This window comes from Drosophila yakuba, chromosome 3L (genome assembly GCF_016746365.2).
Source record: "Drosophila yakuba strain Tai18E2 chromosome 3L, Prin_Dyak_Tai18E2_2.1, whole genome shotgun sequence".
NCBI lineage: Eukaryota > Metazoa > Arthropoda > Insecta > Diptera > Drosophilidae > Drosophila > Drosophila yakuba.
In genome coordinates, this window is record NC_052529.2 from 12865039 (window position 1) to 12873830 (window position 8792).

The following is an 8792-nucleotide window of genomic DNA, read 5'->3' on the forward strand; positions in this document are numbered from 1 at the left end:
ACACTGAAACTGAAACTCAAAACCTGGATCCAAAACAATGATGGGACTGAAACGGAGTGCAGCAGACGGGTTGTTTGGGTTATTTTGGTTGTTTGGGGCTTTTTCCAGTCGATAGGTGATGTGCAGCCTTCGCGAAGAAGTAAAACCCACATTTCCGCATTTAACCATGTGGAACTGCGACTCAAAAACATGTCCAACTCTCTCAACCATCTCAGCCAAAGACAGTTCATTGTTTTTCGAAATTAAATTTGCCAACATCTCCATCAAACGCGGATGTGTATATGTTTTGGGCGAACCAAAAAACCAAAAAAAAAAAAAAAAACAGCAGAGTGATAAATAAATTAGCCCAGCAAATTGTACGCATAACTAATTTTAGGTCAGAAAAACAATTAGCTTGGCCCGGCGTTGAGATGATTTATTTAGTTCGCAAGCGCACGACTACAAAGTAGTTTTTATCAGGAAATCCCATTTGTTTTACATGAGGGGGAAGTGGGTATGTCACCTACCTCTGCGGTATGGTAATTATATTGCACTCTTTCAACAATAATTTCGTTAATGCTGTCGCAAATATTGTGACACGTGGCCGTATTCCAACACTTCAGCGGCCTCCCTTTGATTTAAACTGTATTTTTGCGGAAAATTATGAGATCAAAGCGCTTCCTGACATATGCAACCGGCTCTTCTTCACCTCAGATACATTCCCACATCTGTATCTGTATCTGTATACGTATCTGTATCTGTACCTATGGAGTGCGCTCTATAAGAACCAATACAGCGCAATATTGGGGCAGGAAAATATTTTGAATGGGGGTGACCAGTAGGTAGGACACAGCCCAAATAATGAATTGCTTATGCAGAATAATTGGTCCCAAGAATATTATCTATAAAAAAAATAAATAAACTTAAATGTGTATAGGTGATTTTTTCTTAAAAATCATAAAAGAATTAAAAAAGAATGTCTTTAGAAGTTGTAAAAGCAAATTGATGATTTTTCCCCATTAAACAATCCTAAAGATAATTCAATGATGAATTGTTAAAACTATATTATATAACTCTATTAACCATTTTTTGAAGTTAATGGGATAGTTTTACCCATTTAACAATCCTATAGATAATCTTACGAAGAATTGTCATAGCTACATTATATTACTCCTTAAACCATCATTTTTTCTCCGACTGTATATTTACCACTTTTTGCTGCAAAATGGACAAACAGAACCCACTGTACCGCCTCCGCAATGTAGGTGCAACTGGGTCTGGAGCCAGGATTCAGTGACCACTTCGGGGAGATGAGTGGCAAGGAGCAAGGAGCAAGGAGTGGATCGCCTGATCGTCTGAACAACATGAGCTCTTGTTTACTCGCATGTGGGTGGAGTGCCTGGTGGTTCAGGTTGTGACTTGGTGATTGTGCTGCTGATGGTACTCGTACTCGTACTCGAACTCAAACTGCAACTCAAACTGAAACTCAAACTTAAACTTAAACTACCAGTGGTGCTGGCGAGGAGTCGAGGTTCATTCAACGAGACTGCCACATTTCAATGGCAACCGAGATCGCTGTCGCAGATACCACAATTCGGATGTTCCTTATTGCATGTCGTGATTGCGTCAGCTTGTCTCCAGTGCCTGGAGCTGACTCCTCCGGCTCCACTGACTCCGCCAACTCCACTGGTTCCTACGGCCGATGCGAAAAATTAAGCGGCAACCAATCATTGTTGTGTGTAATGCTCGGCCCAATGTTCAAATTGAAAAGTTGTAAATTATCGAGCAGCACCATCGGAACGGTTCATTCCAATTAAATTTGAATCCACTGTGGTGACAGCCCATCGTGACCCCATGGAGCCCACCTCTTCCTGGTTAGCTTCACACCTGGGGCTTTGCTCTCGAAAGGAAACACCTTTCAAAGAGCAAGTACTGCAAACTAGATTGCTAATACTTCTGTTGTAATTCACAAATGTATAACTAAAGCTAATATCTTTAGAAATAATATCTATGTAAAAACCCCTTACCAAGGGTAATAATATTAGTGTATTTCCGCTTTTCCTATACCATTATCGCACTTTGAATTGCAAACGGCGAGTGAGATTCGTTTATACTTAAAGTTAATTGAAAGACACATTTTGTTTTTTTTTTTTGGCCAAAGCCAGCACGTTTGATTAGGCCATGTTCGGATTGTTCGGATGAACACTTTGGGGCACATGGCTGCGGCGATAGCTGGGATAGCAAATTGTTTTACGCTCGCATAAGTGGTACATGCGGCTACAAGTTCCTCATGGGGATTTGAGCTGTTGTCAGCGTGATCGCGCCACATGAACACGATGGTTCTGTTGATGTGGATGATCTTAATCAGTATCCTCATCCACATCCACTTCCACATCCACTGGCCTCGCTAAGTGGATGCATACCCATATCATCGCATTGTCGTTGTCGGATCGCAGTTCCTCTGCTTGTATCTAGAGGGACAGGGGTATCTAAGGGATCGGCAATCCGTAGAGGTGTGCGTCAGATGCTTAATTTAAATTACCCGAGGGGCGGGACGAGCGAGTCTTCGCGAGCAGCGCACAGCATGAGTAGCTGCGATTTGACACCTCGACTGACAGCTGGAATTGGGGAAAATTATTGAGCGCACTGGAACACAAGGGGCGCCCATTAGATGAAGATGACTTGGCCGTAAAAAGAAAAAACCAAAAAAAAACAGATCGTCTCAGTGCTAAAGACCTGGCACAGTTGGAAGTTGGAAGTTGTGAACAGGAGAGCTCGCAGCAGAGCACTAATTTATTCCACATAAATTAGGCGTATAATTAAAATGTTTAAACAAGCTTGGGCCTACCATATATTGCAGCCTGCAAACGCTACCACAAGGCGATAATCAAATATTTTGTAACTCAATCCGCCCATCAAATCGAGGCGGTATTACCATTCCCAACCAATTGCCTGAAACTCAAGCTTTTTAATTATTATTATGCGCACTCAGTCTTTATACGGCTTTATAAATATCTCCTAAATCGGCGGGCTGTGCTTTTTCTTTCAGTTCTTTGGGTAGTTTCCATCTGTAGTTTTGGCCAGTATATAACCATTAATAATTTGGAAATCATGTCTTTTGTCGCCAAAACATTTACCGCATCGAAATGAACATAAAACTGTCATATATTTGATGACTTTATATTTATGAAGGCCAAAAATGTTGATCGCCAGCAAAAACCAGTTGTTTTTACGATTGCGAATTATGATGAATTCATATTCCCCAACGCTGAACGTTGAACGATGAACGATGAACGATGGACAAGGAGTTCGATTGAAGTCGGAATTGGAGTTGAAGTTGGAGCTGGAGTTCCTGGAGTCCCAGAAATATGAACGTCGGACTGTCGGAACACACAGGCGGTACGTGCTTTACATTTGAAATGATGTCAAGTCAGGCGCACTAATTGATCGCTTTTGGAGCGTGGAATCCTTGGTCCGCGGATCGCGGATGGCGGATGGCGGGTCGCGATGTTTGGACCTGTGCCCATGTCCCTTGTCAAAGAACTAGATTACCGCGTCCTGTCCAGCTGTCCAAAATGAGCAAACATCCCGACTTTTGCCGATCGGATTGCCCATCACTGCCTGTCCGGGAGTAATTTTGATGCTCCACTCCGATCTGCGCTCCACATTTTCCTTTCCCGATACCCTACTCCTTCTGCTCTTCCCCATTCACTTAAGATTTATTAATTTATGTTACTTTCGGTCTGGCCCTCTTAAGCCTGCTCTTGTACTCATAATAATAACGATGTCGCTGAGAAGGAACTGAAAGCTACAAAAAAAAAAAAAATAAAGAGAAAACGATCAAACAAACAAACAAAAAATATGAACAATAAAACACGAGTAGAAACATCCGAACATCCCAGGTCGAACGCATGAGAATATTTATTGTCTTCCACCAAAGTACAACTTGTACAAATGTATATGAATTCCATTGTTTTAAATTATAAACGGGTTCCGCCAAATGAATTGGTATAAATATGAGCATCTGACAGAATGGCTTGTTAATGCTTGTTGGGAAAGAAAACATACTCACCATTAAGTATCTCTCTATCTTGCCTTGAAAATCTTGGATTGTGTCTCCTTAATAAAGAAAAATGATTCAAATGCGTTCTATGAGCATCCGGTCGTTTAAATTGATATTTCTTTTTTGCACGAATTTTTACTCGTATTTATCAGCACTAAAAACTTGGATAGACCAAATGAAATCGAAAATATGCTCGTCCAAATGGGTATAAATATATTAAAAAATCTTTTATAAAAATAAGTTCTATGTAATGAGTGAGCGCTAAAAATATTATTTATTAGGCATTATAATTTTATATAAAATATGTGATTTATATATGTTATTATATAAACCATTATTTCTACAAAAAACTGCCCAGCAAGATCCAAAAATACTTTGAGCGACGTTAAGAACACAAATCACAGGCTGTACAAAAAATGCAAAAAAAGAATAACATGCGGCAAACGTTTTTGCTGATCGCCCAGAATTCAAGCGTAATGTCAACACCGCTGTTGTCGTCGCTTACCGCTTAGCCCGTACCGCTGCCGTACCGCTGCCCATACCGCTCACCTGTACCGCTCCCCATACCGCTCACCTGGACGGACTAGGACGTCTCTGGTTTCCAGACTGGCCCTGCTCCCGTTCGCTGTCGCCGAAATCCGAGTAATCCCAGAGTGCTGACCAGCGGATTTTGGCTTTTGGCTGCTTTACACCGAATTCCGGTACATTTTCTCGGAACACATTTTTCCCAAGCATTTTTGCAAACGCGCCACGGACTCTCCCCTCTCAAATTATTTATATGTTTTTTACTGCCTCGGAATACCTCAATTGTTGGGCGAATAATAATGCTATCAGGTGGAATAAAATATGAGCGTCTAACATGGGGTATATATTATTGCTTCCTGCAGGAGTTACGCCCAAGGAATTGAATTTGTGATGAGGTTAGGTGTTAAAGTGCGGTAAATGCGCCGAAACATGGCCAGAATTCGAAAGTATTATGCACTGCATGGTGCTGATGATGATGAGGATGATGATGATCAATAATGCGCACTCTGTAAATGGGTTCACACAACCCCATCGCCCCACTAAACTGGCTATATTGAATATGTATTTGGGTATGGGTATGGGTATGGTTTAGGTTTTCGAGAAAGTGCCAAGGCACTTATGATTACTTTGATTATGGCGGGCCGAAGCCATTTGTAGCACGTGCTGCTGTCACAATCAATTTCACTACCCTTTCCCCGACGTGCTGCAAAGTTTTAACACTGTTCTACATTGATTACCAAAACAGTTTCTGGGTGGCGGCAGCTTCTTGGCCCCGCCGTTATGCTGCCTCAATGATTTGAAAGCGGCAGCACACATCGGTGTACACTGAGCGAAACGAAGGAAGCATACATCGGCGTACACTGAGAGAAACAAGGAAAGAGTTTGTTGCTTTCAGATAATGATGGAGGTAAAAGAAAGCAAGCTCGCACCTTTTGAGTATTTTGTTAAAATTGATAGTAGACTTTAAGTACTAGATGTTATACAATTTTAATCCTTTCTTTTATACTGTAAAAATAACTAAAAATATATTAATGAAAATTACATATTTATTACATCTTATTTTATAAAATATCCTTTACATATAGTAATATTTACAGTACACAAAGTATGTATATGTTATTTGTGTGCGTATTTCACATTTATAGCTTATTTCATACTTATGAGTAAACTATTATTGACCCAAAAAGAATACATTATTTTTTTGGATTTTTTTTTTTAATTTCCCTTATATTGAACCTTTTTGCTTGCAGTGTACTCCGCACTAAACGCATACACTTGTGCAGCTGAGTAAAGGATTGTTCCGAACCGTTGTAGCCACGCTTTCGGGGAAATGTCGAAGCGAAACAATCTGCTACATTGTGTAAAATGTTCAGACAACCGCCATCCGCTGGCTTCGTCAGGGAAATCTACGAAACACGCCCCTCGAAAGCGCCCCAAAACGTTAAACATCCAAGCATGCAAACATGCAAACATACAAACATACAAACATCCAAACATTCGAGCAGCCAAACATTCAAACATCCAAACATTGAAACATTCAAACATTGTCGTGTTGTCGACTGAAACGGAAAACAGAAAACGGCGAGTGAAACGACAAGCGACAAACGACAAACGAACAATGTCGACAAGCGAAAGGGCCCACAACTGGAGGCCCGGGAGTAAATGGCTTAAAAGTGTAATGATTATTGACGCTCTTTATGTTTTATGTTTTAATAATGTGTCAGTTGGATATATTTATATATATATTATTTAAGGGTTAAATGGGCCACCCACGTCACGAGCACTCGTCGCGTTTTGTGCAATAAAACTTTGAAATTCGTTTTAAAATGTCGCCGGCTGTTCTAAATTTATGGCATCCATTCTCCGGCGACAGGCGTCGGATACATTTTAAAAAGTACACTGTTAATATGCCTGAATAATAACATAATAATAACCAACCCTCCGGAAAAGCAAAGGGTTAGGCCATATTTTTCACTTCCCTTTCAATCACCTTCCAAATTTTCACTTTCCCTGCACATTAATGGGGGGTTAATAAAGTCGTGACGCAGTTTTGAAGTTTATGAAGTGCAAATGGGATATATATATTCCATCCAGTACGGTTGGTCATCAGCTTGACCACAAATGTGGGGACCCTTGTTAGTGGCTAATTGAATTTCATGGTCCTTGATGTGGGCTTACATTTGAATGGCTATAATATCCCTCTTTATAATTCCAAACGAATTTTAATCATTTTGGTATAATAACTTTGAGTTTAATAGATATCATTTATGTTAGTAGAACTATAGTTTACAAGGACCATAAACTCCTCATCAATCAAAAACATTTTCCATTAATGCAGTGTCATTACCCTATTTATTTTAAACATTCAACTATGGACTTCCTGCTGACTTAGTGACCAATTGACACATATTTTTCCAAATAGTTTTTAGCATATTTATCTAAATAGAAATTGTCTAATTATGTTTCATATTTATCTGCATACACACCATATACTTTGTATCAATCAAACTCGTTGCCCATAAAACCCTATTAAACATTACCCTTTCATCCAAAAATTTTAGTCATGGTCAGCAGCGCGTCCAGCAAAAGTGGTGTCCCCTTATTAGTGGACCATAAAAATTTCACGGACAATTCTGTGGCCAGTCATTTGTTTTAGTGAATAAGCCCCGGTTCATAAATGCCCAAAACAAACATAATGAAATGCTGTTGCCCAGAAGTCGAGGACACGGTGTGGCGTTTTTAATTCATGTTCTTATAAGCCGAGGAGAGGAAAGTAAATACATTTGTCATTTGTCGCCAGGAACCGGCCGTGATGGACCACCCGTGGCCATGGTCGTGACTGAGGAGCACACATCCTGTCCTGATTGGTGGCCATCCGGCCACCAGCACTGTGGTCCAGCACTAAATTCTGGTTTTCCTGTCCAAATCGCCACAATATCCTCTGCGACAATGAGCCGAATGAGCAGAAGGCAGCCAGCAGCCAGCAGGATACTGTGATAGTGTGGTGTCCTTGCAAAATGGATACGGGGACCCACACAATGCCCGGCCCATTTATCACTTTGGCATATTGTCCAACTCCGACTCAGACTCCGGCTTTGAGTCCAAGATTGGCATCGCATTGAACCCATTTCCCGCTTCAGTGCCACATCTTCATTTGGATGACGATGGGCCGCTCTGGCCATCAGTTCAACCTCCTTTCGCACTATCATAATAAATAAATACCATGCCAGGCAGCTCGGCTGCTCGGCTGCTCGGCTGCTCAGATTCGATTGAATGGGATGACCTTTTCGCTGTCATTTAATTTCGAGCATTGTCTACTCGCATTGGGGAACGGAAACCCCTAATCTGGCCATGATGTTATTCGAAGTGGTATCATTAGGGCCGTTCGACAGTTCAGTTCAGTTCAGTTCAGTTTACTTCGGTTTCATGCTATTCAAGGGATGAAACTGAAATCGAATGAAGGAGTCCAAGACCGAGTCCGTTTGTCTTATTTTGTTTGCTTTTCCCGGGCAGGAAAAACGCATTTGGAGTCAAAATATTTACTGTCAGCATTTTTCTTTTCCTAAGTAACCCTTGGAGGTGGAACACAGCTTCATTACATTTATATTAACGAATGCCTGGATTCATCATTATTTATGACATGCGTTCCTTAATCCCGAGACTTAATTAATTGTCAAGACGTCGGGTTATAAGTAATGTAATTCCAGGGGTAATACTTCCCACCATATTCGTCTTTATTACGCAAAGGAATATTTTGGTGTGCTTATTAGATTCCTTGCTGTTTAATAACACACACTTAAGAATGATTAAGTTCTGGTCTAGCTTTTAGTTTTTTTTATTGGCATTACCTTTAAGTTGGTGGTGTTTTTCTTACTGGGGAAAACAGGAACTAAGCCCAATCATTTTATAGTCGAGCCACTCAAAGTTGGAAGTCGCACATCTTGTCGTTGTGGTTTTACAAAGCCATTGTTCCTGGTGGGAGTTCCTGGAGTTGTCGGCATAGGAGTGATTATGCCCGGTTGGACAGGGACTTCGTGACCTTTCGCCGCTGCTGGGGATAATCAAAATTATAATTTGATAATTTGACTGATTACCCAAGCATGCCTCTCAATGCACACGCATGAATTGGCAACTCGCATAAGCTGACGTACGAACGGCTTCGTTCTAACACACATTATGTTTACGTGTATGCCCACGAAATCGTGCAAAATGCATAGTTGCTCAA